Source organism: Bombina bombina, chromosome 7 (genome assembly GCF_027579735.1).
Source record: "Bombina bombina isolate aBomBom1 chromosome 7, aBomBom1.pri, whole genome shotgun sequence".
Lineage (NCBI taxonomy): Eukaryota > Metazoa > Chordata > Amphibia > Anura > Bombinatoridae > Bombina > Bombina bombina.
In genome coordinates, this window is record NC_069505.1 from 15,655,087 (window position 1) to 15,671,370 (window position 16,284).

The window sequence follows — 16,284 nt, forward strand, 5'->3', positions numbered from 1 at the left end:
GCGAGTCAACACAAGAAACCAGACACAAAGCGTTATGGCAGAAAATTAACTATAAAAAACAAAAGACAAAAGAAACTCGAGGAAACGGAACTTGACTCCTCAATGGGAAAGATACCCGAGACTGAGGTAACACTACCAAATTCCGGTTAACGGCCTAGTTGATGGTTGTTTAGAAGCCTTTGAACTTTTCACTAATTACACAAAAACAAACTTTGATGACGCTCATTTGGTTGAGGTTGTGAGCTTACTTTAGATATGACCTGACTTGTGAGCTGGAGGGGTGCCCTTGCCCCCTCGCAATACTGATTGTTGATTATTTGTTCATTTTCAAAATGTTGTCCCCTAGCTGACCGTTTCAGGGACGGGGACTTGTTTTTTATTCTGTTGCATGTAATGTGCTGTTTTTTCTCTAATGTTTCTTTTTACCCCAGTGACAACTTTGTAATGCTCCTTGATACTGAAACTACTACTCCATTAAGATTCCAGCAAGGTAAAGGTGGGAACCAGAAGGTACCAGTTTACGCAGCCCTAACATACACAACATTACCAAACAATGTTCCCTAGAATAACTTTGCTTTCCAATAATGTCAGGGGACTTAACACTGACACCAAACGTAAGATAGCGATGTCCCAATATGCCTCATTGCAGGCAAACTTATTATTTTTACAAGAAACACACCTTCTTAAAGCTAATATCCCAAGATACTGGGCACGACACTTCACAACCCACTACCATGCCACGGCATCCACCAAGAAAAGGGGAGTCTCTATTTTAATTCATTCCTCTATTAATTTCACACATGTATCTACCATTGAGGACCCAGAAGGGAGATATCTTATTGTCAGGGGTCAGATTTTAGACACTGAGATAACTCTATGCAATGTCTATGCACCCAACGAGAACCAGCACTCATTCTTTCGACATATAGCACACCTATTAGCACAATGGTCCCAAACTAAGATCATTTTAGCAGGGGATTTTAATATCACTATGTCCCTGATTAAACATACATCTAATAGCTTTTTGACTAACAAGCAACTACGACATAATCGACTAGTCAAATCTATTCAAGATCACTTATCACCTCACTCCCTAATAGATACATGGGATACATTATATGGAGTAACTACTGATACTACTTTCTATTCAGCTGCACACAACTCATATGTGAGATTAGACTATGTATATGTTAGCCAGATTCTTCAACCCTTAATACGAAAATCTGACATACATGCCTGTGTATGGTCGGATCATTCCATTGTTTCCCTACAGATAGACGGACTAAGAGATCCATCACGTAGCAAAACTTGGACGTTCAACCCTACATATCTTAAAAACCCTCAGGCACATGAAAACACTCTACGAGCATTAACAGAATATTGGACTATCAACACTAACTCCACTTTAAATCCAATAAACATATGGGCAGCACATAAGGTGGTGCTACGGGGATTGCTTATCAAAGAAAAAGCTGTCCAAAACAAAAAATACAGAAATCAACTAGAAGAGCTTTATAGGGAAATAAATTTACTAGAGAGACAACACAGACTATCGAAATTGACTTCCACCCTAAATATGCTCCAGACTAAAAAAACCCTACTAATGTCGATACTTAACTCCCAAGCTACTAGGGCTACTCAAAAACTGAAATCTCGGTATTTCATTTACGCGAATAAGCCGGATAAATTTATGGCCTACAAAATTAGGGAAAGATGTAGAGCATCAGCCATCCCGGTTATTGAGACCATTCATGGTACCTCCACTTCACATCCACAGGAAATAGTCAATACATGTTACGGTACCAACAGGATACCAAGGTTAATACCAGATGAACAATGTCCTGCATAGGGAATCAGCAATTCACAACCCAGCCAGTTTCAGGTTTAAAACAGAATGACATTTATTAAAGGCTAGATGCCTAGTATTTATACAGGTTTGACCCCAGATGGGGGGTTGAAAGACTCTTGTACATTTAGATAAAAAGGGGAAGACGCCCTTTTATGAAACAGTAGAATTACATTACTTAAATACTTTACTTAGGCAGATAACAACTTAAACACATTTGGCTTGTCTTATCACCTAGTGTCTGCTCTCTGAGGGTGATTAAACAATGGCCTGTTTATTATTTAAATGTAATTATAGCACACAATAGCTGAGGCCAGAAAACCTGTCTTTAGAAATTAGATTCTTAAAGCTAAACACAGTTAACTCCTTCAGTCCTGACAGAAGGGTCTGTCACATAGCTCCCCCCTTGTGGAACACTCCGGCAGACCCGGCTTGACCCTTTTGCGGGTCAACCTGGGGATGACCGGACTAAGGGGTGGTAGGCATGTCAGTTTGCTGGGACAATCCATTTGTATTCCCGTTATGAGAGAGAATTCCTGTCCATACAAACAAGGGTTCAACTTCCTCAATGCCCAGACTAGGGCTAAACAGTCCTTCAAAATCCCATCAGCTTCTTTACGAGTTTTCTGTACCTGCTCTTTATAGGTATCCACAATCCCTTCATACTGACATAGGGTGCCCTTGAGTTGCTGCACCTCACTATGAGCCAGCGTCAGCTTCTCCTCCAGTGTCACTAAGTTTGTCTTTAATGTTTCATGTTCCACTCTCAAGCTGGTGTTTTCTGCAGTCTGTCGGTGCAGCCTGTCTAGCAGAGATTCCTGTTCTAAATGTGCTTTTTACTCTGCACTCCTCTTCTCTCCCGCTAGCACTGTTACATGATTATTTAACATGACCATTTCATCCTCTACGTGACTCTTCTCCTTCATCAGCGCATTGTAACGGGACTTCCACGTATCAATAGCGGATAGAGATTTACTGAGCTCAGCGTCCTGGGGCTTAGCAGCAGGTGGGTCAGTCTCTGCTGCACGGATTTGGGCACGGGTAGTCACAGGGTTAACATCAGCGGGACCCATGGGAGCATAGGCAGAAACAAGGGGGGCCAAGTTATTTCCAAGGAGAACATCAGCGGGTAAATCCTTCATGACCCCCACATTCACAGGTCTAGCGCCCACTCCCCAATCCAAATGCATCCTGGCAACAGGCAGGCGGAACACAGTGCCCCCTGCTACCCTCACAGCCACAGTGTCTCCTGTGTGCTGTTTCTCAGACACCAAGTTCTTTCGAAGCAAGGTCATGGTAGCACCAGTATCCCGTAGACCACTGACCTCCTTCCCATTCACTTTAACCAGTTGCCGGTTATTCCGGTGGGCAGCTTGCACAAGGTCTGCCTCATGTAGGATAACCCAGCATTCTTGCGCCTCTACGTAGCGGGCCGCAGGCTGAGGGTTACGTGGGATTCTGCCGGCGGGTCTTCTCCAAAACTGTGCTTGGTTCGCTGCGTTTAGGGGACACTCTGGTCTTTTGTGCCCTAGTTGCTTACATCCAAAGCACCGAATAGGTTGTGAGTAGCCCCGCAAATTGAACCGGGTTCTCTGAGAGTAGTTCGTGGCCAGAGGCCGTGTGGTATAGCGGTGCGCCGGGGGTTTGGTAACTGGCAGCTGCTGGGGTGACTGGGGGTCTGTACTCCACTCTAGCAGGGGGCTTAGTGGTAGCAGTGTCCAGTTTGCGGGCAGCTGTATACTCATCTGCCAAGCGAGCCGCTTCATGCAGGGTGGAGGGTTTATGGTCCCGAACCCACTCTCGAACTCCTGCAGGTAACTTGTCGAAGCAATGTTCCAACAGGAATAGCTGCAGCACCTCTTCCCCAGATACGGCTTGGCACCCCGCTATCCAGTGAGCTGCTGTGCGGTGCACCTTACATGCCCACTCAAGGTAGGAATCACCAGCTAATTTAACAGTGTCTCTGAACCGCCTCCGGTATGCCTCCGGTGTAACCACATACCTGGAGAGCAGAGCCTCTTTTACAGTATTATAATCCCCGACTTCCTCATCTGGAATGGCCCGAAAAGCCTCACTGGCCCGGCCGGATAATTTTCCGGATAATATCATGACCCAGTCCTCTGCGGGTACCTTGTGTAGTGCACATTGCCTCTCAAAATCTGCAAGGTACCCATCAATCTCTCCTTCTGTTTCCAGGAAGTTTTTAAAAGCTGCAAAATTTACTTTTCCCTTTTCCACTGGGGTTGCTGTGACTTGGGTTGCTGCAGCGCCGCTTTGGCGAAGTAGGTTGGCCTCCACAGCTGCTATGACCCGGTCGATAATTTCGGCAGATGGGTTGGGGCCATAATATGCCAGTCTTATTTTAACCGCCCGATCAAAGCTTGCTTCTTCAGGGGTTCTGTCTGATATGCTGGGCCCATTGGTTCCTTCTGTCCCTGGTACTCTTTCCATCTTAGTCAGTATTGTAATAATCCCCCTCTTCCTGAGGTTACTGGCTTGTGTAGTTGCTCTTCTGGGCGATAAGGATCCTCCCATCGCTTGCCACCAATTGTTACGGTATCAACAGGATACCAAGGGTTAATACCAGATGAACAATGTCCTGCATAGGGAATCAGCAATTCACAACCCAGCCAGTTTCAGGTTTAAAACAGAATGACATTTATTAAAGGCTAGATGCCTAGTATTTATACAGGTTTGACCCCAGATGGGGGGGTTGAAAGACTCTTGTACATTTAGATAAAAAGGGGAAGACGCCCTTTTATGAAACAGTAGAATTACATTACTTAAATACTTTACTTAGGCAGATAACAACTTAAACACATTTGGCTTGTCTTATCACCTAGCGTCTGCTCTCTGAGGGTGATTAAACAATGGCCTGTTTATTATTTAAATGTAATTATAGCATACAATAGCTGAGGCCAGAAAACCTGTCTTTAGAAATTAGATTCTTAAAGCTAAACACAGTTAACTCCTTCAGTCCTGACAGAAGGGTCTGTCACAATACATTTGCAACCTATTATGGAGACTTATACAACGGACACAAAGTCATTCATAACACAACAACGGAAACTCTCACGACAGAATTTTTCGCACATTCCCCCCTGCACACAATATCTAGGGAACACAGGGAAACACTTAATTCTAAGATATCTGCGGCGGAGGTGATGGGGGCGATCCGAGATCTTAAACCGGGGAAGGCGGCGGGCCCTGACGGGCTTCCAGGGGAATACTATAAACTATTTGGATCCACGAAGCTCCCTCACCTTACCACATATATGGAGGGCAACCCTGTTCCACCGGAACTCTTATATGCTAATATTGTAGTGATACCTAAACCTGGCAGAAACCATAGACTTTGTAAAAATTATCGCCCAATATCCCTTATAAATCAAGATTTGAAGATCTTTACGAAGATTTTGGCAAATCGCCTTAAACTAATTATACCCCACCTGGTGCATCCTGATCAGGTGGGATTCATCAAAGATAGGGAGGCTCCGGATAATATCAGAAAGGTGACAAATCTCGTGCAATGGTTGGATAAGACAAAAACGCCTTCTCTGCTCCTGTCATTGGATGTGGAGAAGGCGTTTGATAGAATTGATTGGAAATATATGTTCACCACCCTTGGGAGGATGGGGTTTGATGGTACATTTATAACAGCCTTACAAGCGATATACTCTCTCCCATTCACCCAGGTAGCCTCAGCTGGATACAAGTCCAAAAGTTTTCCAATCCTAAACGGCACGAGACAGGGTTGCCCTCTTTCACCACTATTATTCGCCCGTTGTATAGAACCACTAGCAGCCAGAATCAGATCTCACCCAGATATCTCGGGGGTCTCTGTAGCAAATTCGGAGTATAAGCTTTCGCTCTTTGCAGACGACATCCTATTAACCGTCACCAAGCCACTTATCTCACTCCCCAACCTCTATGGGATCTTAGACACATTTTCAATTATATCAGGATATAAGATAAACACAGATAAATGTGAGGCCCTACCTATCGCTATTCCCCTACACTCTCAAAAATTATTAGAATCCAATTTCGATTTCAAATGGATGAAACATACACTCAAATATCTAGGAATTTTCCTGCCACCATAGATTCATTTATTATATAAATTCAGCTATATCCCCCTTTTTAAACAGATCAGAAGAGACCTTAGGAAATGGAAAAGTTACAACTTTTCCTGGCTAGGGAGACTTGCAGCTGTCAAAATGACTATTTTACCTAGAATTTTATATCTATTTCGATCACTCCCTATAAAGATCAACAGGCCTGATATAGAAAAGTTGCAAACTGAGCTTCTCTCCTTCATTAGAGGGAGCAAATCTGCTAGAGTATCAAAATTTATAATAAATAGACACAAAACACTAGGAGGGGTTGGAGGACCGTCATTGTTAGATTACTATAAGGCCGCTAGAATAGCACAGGATAAAATGCTTTTACAGAAGTCAACAGATGCATTGTGGCCCAGATTAGAGGCAAAGATGGGAGGCTGGGGTGAACCAGATTCAATCTTCTGGGACAGGAAAATTCAACAATCCACTTCATCCCACTCAACACCATACACTTCAGAGCTTACCTTACATACATGGTCGAAAGTGATATTGGGCAACGATCTAATGCCAAGATTCTCTCTTTCCACCCCAATTCAATATATCTTTCCTGATGAGCTAAGACCACAGTTTAAAAAGTGGGAGAATAAGGGACTGTACCGAGTTGCAGACATATTAAATAACGGGAAGTTGCTCTCCTTCAATCAATTGCAAGAGAAAGTAGTACCAATACAAATACATTGGTATCTTTACCTCCAACTCAGCTCCTCAGTCAGATCATTTCTCAGAGACACTCAGAAGGGAGCCCCTACTATTTTGGAACTACTTTGTAATAGCCCCCGTCGCTCCAAACACACTATTTCCAGACTATACTTGACTATTCAATCTGGTCCACTTAAGACCAAATCCTCGGTTATGACAGCCTGGGAAAGGGACTTGAATATGACTAAAGACCTAGTGGACTGGGAACACCTATTTCAGACCGCTGATAGAGGCCTTTTGAGTGCAGACTTAAAAGAAAATGTTATGAAAACACTTTTCCGATGGTAACTGACACCGGTTAAGACCGTACATATGTCCACACAAGGCAGCAAACTATGCTATCGAGGGTGCGGGGAGGTATCGCCATATGTGGTGGGACTGCGCTGGGGTCAATGCAATCTGGATGAGATTGGCTTCTTTCATGGGTCGCCTGATAGGTGAGGAGATCAATTTCACTATACAACAAGCTCTCTTACATGATCACAACACCTTATATAACTAATACTTAAATACCTTTTTCAATATTCTATGTACGGTCACCAGAACATGTATTGCTAAATATTGGAAGACAGGGGTCCCTACCTGGTCTGAAATAATTAATAATACAATACACATACAATATGTACGAATTGGCATCTGGGATCCTAGACAACAAGGACACATTTCATCAGATCTGGTTCTATTGGATAAATGGGGATGTTTCAGACCAGGATCTACCCAATAGGAGTACCATACCTTGATCAACATGCATTACACACTTAGATTCAAAAGCACTACCATGATAAGCTTATCCAGCTGTTGCTGGATATGTTGTCACCTTTACCCATGTTATATTCCCCCCCCCCTTTTTTTCAATATAAATTTATTGTATAACCTACCTTCCTTGTCTTACATTGCTCAAGGGGATGTTTTCCCCCTTTCTCTTTTATGTCTCTTAGAGGGAGGTCTAAGACACCATGGGGGCCTAGTTATCAAGCCGTCAACCTCAAATACGCTGGAATTCCGCAGCGTATTTGTGCCGAGGCTGATTCGCCTTAGTTATCAAAGGCTCGAGACCGGCAAAAGTAGAATTTTCTGACGTAAACTTCGATCCGCCGGACTCAGTCCGACACAGATCGATTCTTACGTCACTCCAGATGTTCCGCACACAAGTGCGGCACATTCTCACTACTTTTGCTAGTTATCAAAAAACTAGCAGGTACGCTCGGCACTTTTACGGCCCAGCGTACCTGGTTTTCAAAGCGCCAGCCTGGAGGCGGCGGATCCCATAGGAATCAATGGGAGTCTGACCATAGCGAAAGTACAAGTTCGCTGCTGCCAGACATCCCATTGATTTCTATGGGAACTGTCTGCACCTAACACCCTAACATGTACCCCGAGTCTAAACACCGCTAATCTGACCCCCCCCCTACACCGCCGCAACTAAATAAAGTTATTACCCCCTAAACCGCCGCTCCTGGAGCCCACCGCAAGCTACTCTATACATATTAACCCCTAAACTGCCGCTCCCGGAGCCCACCGCAACTATAATAAATGTATTAACCCCTAAACCGCCGCTCCCTGAACCCGCCGCAACCTATATTAAATGTATTAACCCCTATCCTGCCCCCCCTACACCGTCGCCACCTATAATAAATTTATTAACCCCTAATCTGCCCCCCCTACACCGTCGCCACCTATAATAAATTTATTAACCCCTATCCTGCACCCCACTACGCCGCCGCCACTGTAATAAAATTATTAACCCCTAAACCTAACCCTAACCCTAACGCCCCCTAACTTAAATATTAATTAAATAAATCGAAATAAATTAACTCTTATTAACTAAATGAATCCTATTTAAAACTAAATACTTACCTTTAAAATAAACCCTAATATAGCTACAATATAAATAAGAATTATATTCTAGCTATCTTAGGATTTATATTTATTTGACAGGTAACTTTCGATATATTTTAACCATGTACAATAACTATTAAATAGTTATTAACTATTTAATAGCTTACCTAGCTAAAATAAAGAGAAATGTACCTGTGAAATAAATCCTAACCTAAGTTACAATTACACCTAACACTACACTATACTTTAATAAATTATTCCTATTTAAAAATAAATACTTACCTGTAAAATAAATCCTAACCTAAGTTACAATTAAACCTAACACTACACTATCATTAAATTATTTAAATAAACTACCTACAAATAACTACAATTAAATACAATTACATAAACTAACTAAAGTACAAAAAATAAAAAAAGCTAAGTTACAAAAAAAAAAAAAAAAAAAGTTACAAACATGTTAAAAATATTACAACAATTTTAAGCTACTTACACCTAATCTAAGCCCCCTAATAAAATAACAACCCCCCCCAAAATAAGAAAAATCCCTACCCTATTCTAAATTAAATACATTTCAAAGCTCTTTTACCTTACCAGCCCTTAAAAGGGCCATTTGTGGGGGCATGCCCCAAAAAGTTCAGCTCTTTTGCCTGTAAAAGAAAAATACAACCCCCCCCCAACATTAAAACCCACCACCCACATACCCCTAATCTAACCCAAACCCCCCTTACAAAAACCTAACACTAATCCCCTGAAGATCATCCTACCTTGAGTCGTCTTCACTCAGCCGAGCCACCGATGGAACTGAAGAGGACATCCGGAGCGGAAGAAGTTAATCCTCCAAGCGGCGCTGAAGAAATCTTCCATCCGATGAAGTCATCATCCAGGCGGCGCTGAAGAGGTCTTCTATCCGGGCGAAGTCATCTTCCAAGCCGGGTCTTGAATCTTCCTTCCGCCGACGCGGAACCACCTTCTTCACCGACGGACTACGACGAATGATGGCTCCTTTAAGGGACGTCATCCAAGATGGCGTCCCCTCAATTCCGATTGGCTGATAGGATTCTATCAGCCAATCGGAATTAAGGTAGGAAAAATCTGATTGGCTGATGGAATCAGCCAATCAGATTGAGCTCGCATTCTATTGGCTGTTCCGATCAGCCAATAGAATGCAAGCTCAATCTGATTGGCTGATTGGATCAGCCAATCGGATTGAACTTGAATCTGATTGGCTGATTCCATCAGCCAATCAGATTTTCCTACCTTAATTCCGATTGGCTGATAGAATCCTATCAGCCAATCGGAATTGAGGGGACGCCATCTTGGATGACGTCCCTTAAAGGAGCTGTCATTCGTCGTAGTCCGTCGGTGAAGAAGGTGGTTCCGCGTCGGCGGAAGGAAGATTCAAGTCCCGGCTTGGAAGATGACTTCGCCCGGATAGAAGACATCTTCAGCGCCTCTTTGAAGATGACATCGGCCGGATCGAAGACTTTTCTTCAGCGCCGCCTGGATGATGACTTCATCGGATGGAAGATTTCTTCAGCGCCGCTTGGAGGATTAACTTCTTCCGCTCCGGATGTCCTCTTCAGTTCCATCGGTGGCTCGGCTGAGTGAAGACGACTCAAGGTAGGATGATCTTCAGGGGATTAGTGTTAGGTTTTTGTAAGGGGGGTTTGGGTTAGATTAGGGGTATGTGGGTGGTGGGTTTTAATGTTGGGGGGGTTGTATTTTTCTTTTACAGGCAAAAGAGCTGAACTTTTTGGGGCATGCCCCCACAAATGGCCCTTTTAAGGGCTGGTAAGGTAAAAGAGCTTTGAAATGTATTTAATTTAGAATAGGGTAGGGATTCTTCTTATTTTGGGGGGTTTGTTATTTTATTAGGGGGCTTAGATTAGGTGTAAGTATCTTAAAATTGTTGTAATATTTTTAACATGTTTGTAACTTATTTTTTTATTTTTTGTAACTTAGCTTTTTTTATTTTTTGTACTTTAGTTAGTTTATGTAATTGTATTTAATTGTAGTTATTTGTAGGTAGTTTATTTAGTTAATTTAATGATAGTGTAGTATTAGGTTTAATTGTAACTTAGGTTAGGATTTATTCTACAGGTAATTTTGTATTTCTTTTAGCTAGGTAGTTATTAAATAGTTAATAACTATTTAATAACTATTCTAACTAGCTAAAATAAATTGAAAGTTACCTGTCAAATAAATATAAATCCTAAGATAGCTAGAATATAATTCTTATTTATATTGTAGCTATATTAGGGTTTATTTTAAAGGTAAGTATTTAGTTTTAAATAGGATTCATTTAGTTAATAAGAGTTAATTTATTTAGATTTATTTAATTAATATTTAAGTTAGGGGGGCGTTAGGGTTAGACTTAGGTTTAGGGGTTAATAATTTTATTACAGTGGTGGCGGCGTAGTGGGGGGCAGGATAGGGGTTAATACATTTATTATAGGTGGCGACGGTGTAGGGGGGGCAGGATAGGGGTTAATAGGTTTAATATAGGTTGCGGCGGGTTCATGGAGCGGCGGTTTAGGGGTTAAACTATTTATTTAGTTGCGGAGAGGTGCGGGATCAGCAGGATAGGGGTTAATAATTTTATAATAGAGGGCGACGGTGTAGGGGGGGCAGGATAGGGGTTACTAGGTATACTGTAGGTGGCAGCGGTGTCCGGGAGCGGCGGTTTAGGGGTTAATACATTTATAAGAGTTGCGGCAGGGTCTAGGAGCGGCGGTTTAGGGGTTAGTAACTTTATTTAGTTGCGGGGGGCTCCGGGGGCGCCGGTATAGGGGGTAGAACAGTGCAGTTTAGTGTGAGTGCTTAGTGACAGGCTAGCAATAAAGCTGGGAAAAAGCAGAAGGGCAGCGAGATCGGATGAGTGATAACTGTCACAGTCCGCTGCTCATCGCCCCGCGGCTTTTTGACAGCTTTATTTGATAACTTAGGCGAACGTATTCAAGGTCCGCGGCGGCGAAGGTAGGCGAGCTTAGGCAGGCGTATTGGGCCGGCGAAGCCAGAAAAGTAGACGGCTTGATAACTACCCCCCCATATATGTTATGTTTTACATCATGATTGCGGAGAACTGAGATCTAATTTTTGAATATTTGAGTTATACAAGTTCAAAACTTTATTTGTTATGACAATGTGTTTTATTTTCAATTTGTTTGAAAACGTAATTGGCAAATTTTGATGTAAATGTACTTCATAAATCTTTGCAAACTTTAATAAAAAATATTTAAACATAAAAATGTTAAATTGATAATATACTAAGGATTTAGAATTAAACATAAACTTATCTAAACAAAACATAAATCATGATAATTTCTAATAATTCTAAAAATATAAATACAAAATGTACACAGAGGATGCATATAGAAATATAAATACACATAAAAAGATGAATATATATATAATAACAGCATCAATTTTAAATACATACAATTAATGTTGTTTTTGACAGCACTTATAGGGATCATATTTAAATATACAAAAAATACCTAATATGTTAAAATATACATAATAAAATATTAATTTCATTTCATGATAAACAAATATATATAAAATACTATTATAAATACAAAATATAAAAGACAGATATGTGTCATGAGATGCAGGACACAGCAGAGAGGGTACAACACTATTTTATTGAAGAGCATGGAAATATACATCTGGTACCATAGATCTCACTTAGTAACTGCGACATAGGCAATAACGGACCTAAGCCCCGCCCCCATCCGGTGACATCACTTCCCACTCTCATCACATCTTCCCCCTTTTCAAAGGACAAAGCATACATTTTTTTCCATTTAAATACAACAAAAAACAAGGTATACAAGAAGCATACAACAACAGTTTTGTATAGTATATAACAAATAACAGGTTAAAGAAAATATCTGTATAAACAACATAAATTACATCCTGACTTGAACATCGGGGTAGACTACCCTAGTCCACAGTGACCATGGGATTATTCTGCCCATACTTCCGGTCACTGTTCTAACTAGTGCTAATCCCGATATCGGGCATGAGGTTTCACCACTCTTCCACTTGATGTAATTTTACATGAACTGTCCTCTGATACAGAAGAAGGTGACTGAGAGTCTGCTGGAGGCAAAGACGTATCCCCGCTGTGATCTTGCTGAGGGGAAGGCACCCCTCTCAAAACAGGGGATCTCACCGGCGGTGGTACAGAGGCATCCAACTCCAAACTCTCAGGTACAGACTGAAGATGTTTTCGATTTAAACGTGTGACTGTCCCCCCATCATTAAGGACTACATAAGACCTTGGTTCTGGAGAGCGTCTAATTACCGTAGCAGGTGTCTTTCATTTCTTCTCATCATCCAGTTTAATTCTGACACTTTGCCCCGCATTCAGCTCCTGCAAGGTCCTCACAGAGTGTCTCCTGTCATAGAAAAATCAATAGCCCCTTTTTGCCTCTTCATCCCTCCTAAGGACCTTGTCCCGAGGAATAGAGCCAGTTGGCTGGAAGAAACCCACAGAGGGTAAGGTGGTGCGAATCTGATGTCCTAGCATCAGCTGTGCCGGGCTAAAACCCGTGGCTTGAATGGGAGTCACCCTATAAGACAAGAGGGCCAGGTACAGCTCAGATTGCTTTAAAATGATCTTTGTTGTTTTTTTACTGTCCTTTCAGCCATTCCATTGGCCTGCGGGTAATGTGGACTTGACATAGAATGTACAAAACCATATTCTCTGTTGAAAGAACTGAACTCTGTGGAAGCAAACTGCATTCCATTATCACTCACCAACTCCATTGGTATGCCCCACCGGGCGAACAAGCTCTTGAGACGAGTGATAACGGCTTGACTTGTGATTTCATTCAAAGGTGCAATTTCCAAATACCTGGAATAGTAGTCGATCATGACTAGGTACTTTTCCCGTGCAGCTCGCACAAATCAGCAGCTATTTTCTGCCTCGGCCTTCAGGCAGCGGAGTAGAAATCAAGGGCTTCCTTCTCTGAGTAGGATGGCGTTCCTGGCAAAAGGCACATTTTGACACATGGCTTGCAATATCAGAACTGATCCCAGGCCACCATACTGCTGTAGCTGCCCTTTCTCTGAACTTTGTAATGCCTAAGTGGCCATCATAAATCCTGCTTAACATCTCCTGCCACATGCTAACAGGAATAACAATGCGGTCCTGAAACAGCACTAACCCATCCAGCTCCGTGAGCTGCAACCTCTCTGACTGGTAAGAACTTAAAGACATCCAGGCTGCCCGACTCTCGGGCCAACCTTCTTTTATGTACTTTATAACTTCTTGAAGGTCTGTATCTAAATATGTCTCTTTTCTTATTTGTTCTAGCTTCCCTGAAGAAATGGATTTGGAGGCCAGAACTGAATCTACATACACCTTCACATCTAATTCCATTGAAGATTCTTCAGCAGCAGCCAGCGGGAGCCTGGAAAGTGTATCTGCCACAACCAGTTGTTTCTCCGGGACATGCACTGCCTGAACGTTGAATCTGAGCAGCCTCATTAGAAGTCTCAGGCATCTTAGGGGTGTTTTGTCAAAATCATAGGAGTTGATTAGAGGGACTAGCGGTTTATGGCCAGTCTCCAGACTAAATTTCTCTAAACCCACTAGGTAACGTTCACAGGCCCAAACTGCAGCCAAACACTCTTTCTCAATTTGGGTGTATTTTGACTCAGCAGCCGTCAGTGTACGGGAACAGTAGGTGATGGACTGTAGTTTGTTCTCATTCAACTGCAGGAGGGCGGCCCCTAACCCATAACTGCTCGCATCAGCACTAACCACAGTCTTTTTGGAAGGGTCGTAGAACCCCAACACTGGGGCAGACCCCAGCAGGGACTTGACCTGCATAAAAGATTCTTCCTGTGAAGGTTCCCAGACCCAGGCAAAATCTTTCTTTAACAACTCTGTGATTGGGTGTAGTATTGTGGATAAATCTGGAAGGAACCTGGCCACATCATTTACAAGGCCCAATATTTGTCTCAGCTCATGTACATCAGAAGGACTTTTAATCTGTTCAATAGCACACATTTTATCGGGGTCTGGCTTGATGCCATCCCCATTGATGATATGCCCAAAGTAACATAATTCAGCTTTCCTAAAATGGCATTTCTCCTTATTTAATTTCAGCCCGGACTCTTTAATAGTCTGCAGCACACAGCTCAATCGCTGATCATATTCCTCCAATGTAGACCCATACACCAAGATGTCGTCCATGACAACTGCCGTGCCCACGTGGTCTCTTAGGAAAGAACTCATTTCTCTTTCAAATATTTTAGAAGCGGAGGATATCCCGAAGGGGAGTCTGCAGAAGCAAAACCGACCTACTGGTGTAATGAAGGTAGTCAGTTTGCGGGACTTTGGATCTAGAGGTATCTGCCAGAAGCCGCTGGAAGCATCCAGCGTGGAGAAGAACTTCGCCCCAGACAATTTCGGAGCTATGTCTTCAAGAGTCGGCAGCACAAATCTCTCTCTCTTCACTGCCTCATTCAGCCTTTTCAAGTCTACACAGGTGCATACCTTCCCATTTTTCTTCGCAACAGGCACAATGGGGGCACACCAGTCCAGTCAGTTGCTTCAACAACTTCTTCAATAACGCCCATATTCTTCATACGCAAAAGTTCCTTCTCCACTTGAGGCATGAGCGGGAACGGAATTCTACGAGGAGTGGTAATGCTGTATGGGACTGCGTCACCTTTAAGTGATATATGGACTGGGTTGCAATTCAGTAGGCCCAATTCACCAAACATATCTTCTGAGATATCATTCACTCTGGCTACTAGGCAAAAACCACAGGCTGCTTTTCTGCTAAATAAGTTGTTAAAGGGACAGTCAACACTAAAAATAAACTAGCTTGAATGCATTACTTACAACACGATTAGTGCAAACATCCTTATTCACATCCTATAATCCATACTTAACCGATTTTGTAAAAAAAAAAACAACTGCCGTTCTGAGTCGTTTGGGTAAAAAAACATGGCTCCATAACTCCTCCTCTCATCTTCTTCTTCCCCACGGCTAGTTTGAAACTCTGTAGTGCCCGCCAAAGATTCTAACAACTGATGAATGCGCATAGTGTCCGTTTTTTTTCTGCAATAAGAGGCGGGGATGTATTTTAGTGTTGCACCAGTCCCACGCTGCTCGTTTTACTTTGTGCAGCTTTGGTTTTTTTTATTTTGGTATCAGTGTGTAGCCACCAGCAGAATCGGTCATGCCTCCAACCATGATGGTTTTAATATATGCTCTAGCATTTTGAAGTCCAGGGTTTATCCTATCTATTAGGGGATATATTACTCTTCTAAGTGATACAAGCTTTCCCTTTGATGTTAAGCTCACTCTCTGTTTCTGATGGCGTTTGCCTTTACTATGTCAACCGGGGCAGTATGTATAGTTAACCCCTCTCCTGCTCATAGGGTCGTTGTAATGGCGCCCGTTTTCAGTGTCCTGAGGGGATCTCGTCTGGGTGCAGATGGACACAACCTGTCTATTGGTACGTTATCTGTTCTATCAGACTAACAGCCACAAAGCGGTCAGGAGGGGCCCTTGGGAGTTGGCCGCAACACTAGAGTGCGGCTGTAAGAACAATTCAGAAGTAAAATACATTTTCTGAAAATTAGAAATTCCAGAACATGGAGAAATTATTTTTTAGTGGACTTTTGGGTTTCTACACCACCGCTCGCCACTAAAGTAATCGCCCTCTTTAGGTTTCCTTCCTCCCAACAGGCTGCTTTCCCCTGAGCTAATAATAAATGTTTCACAGCGGTGCCTGAAGGGTGTCGGTCTCT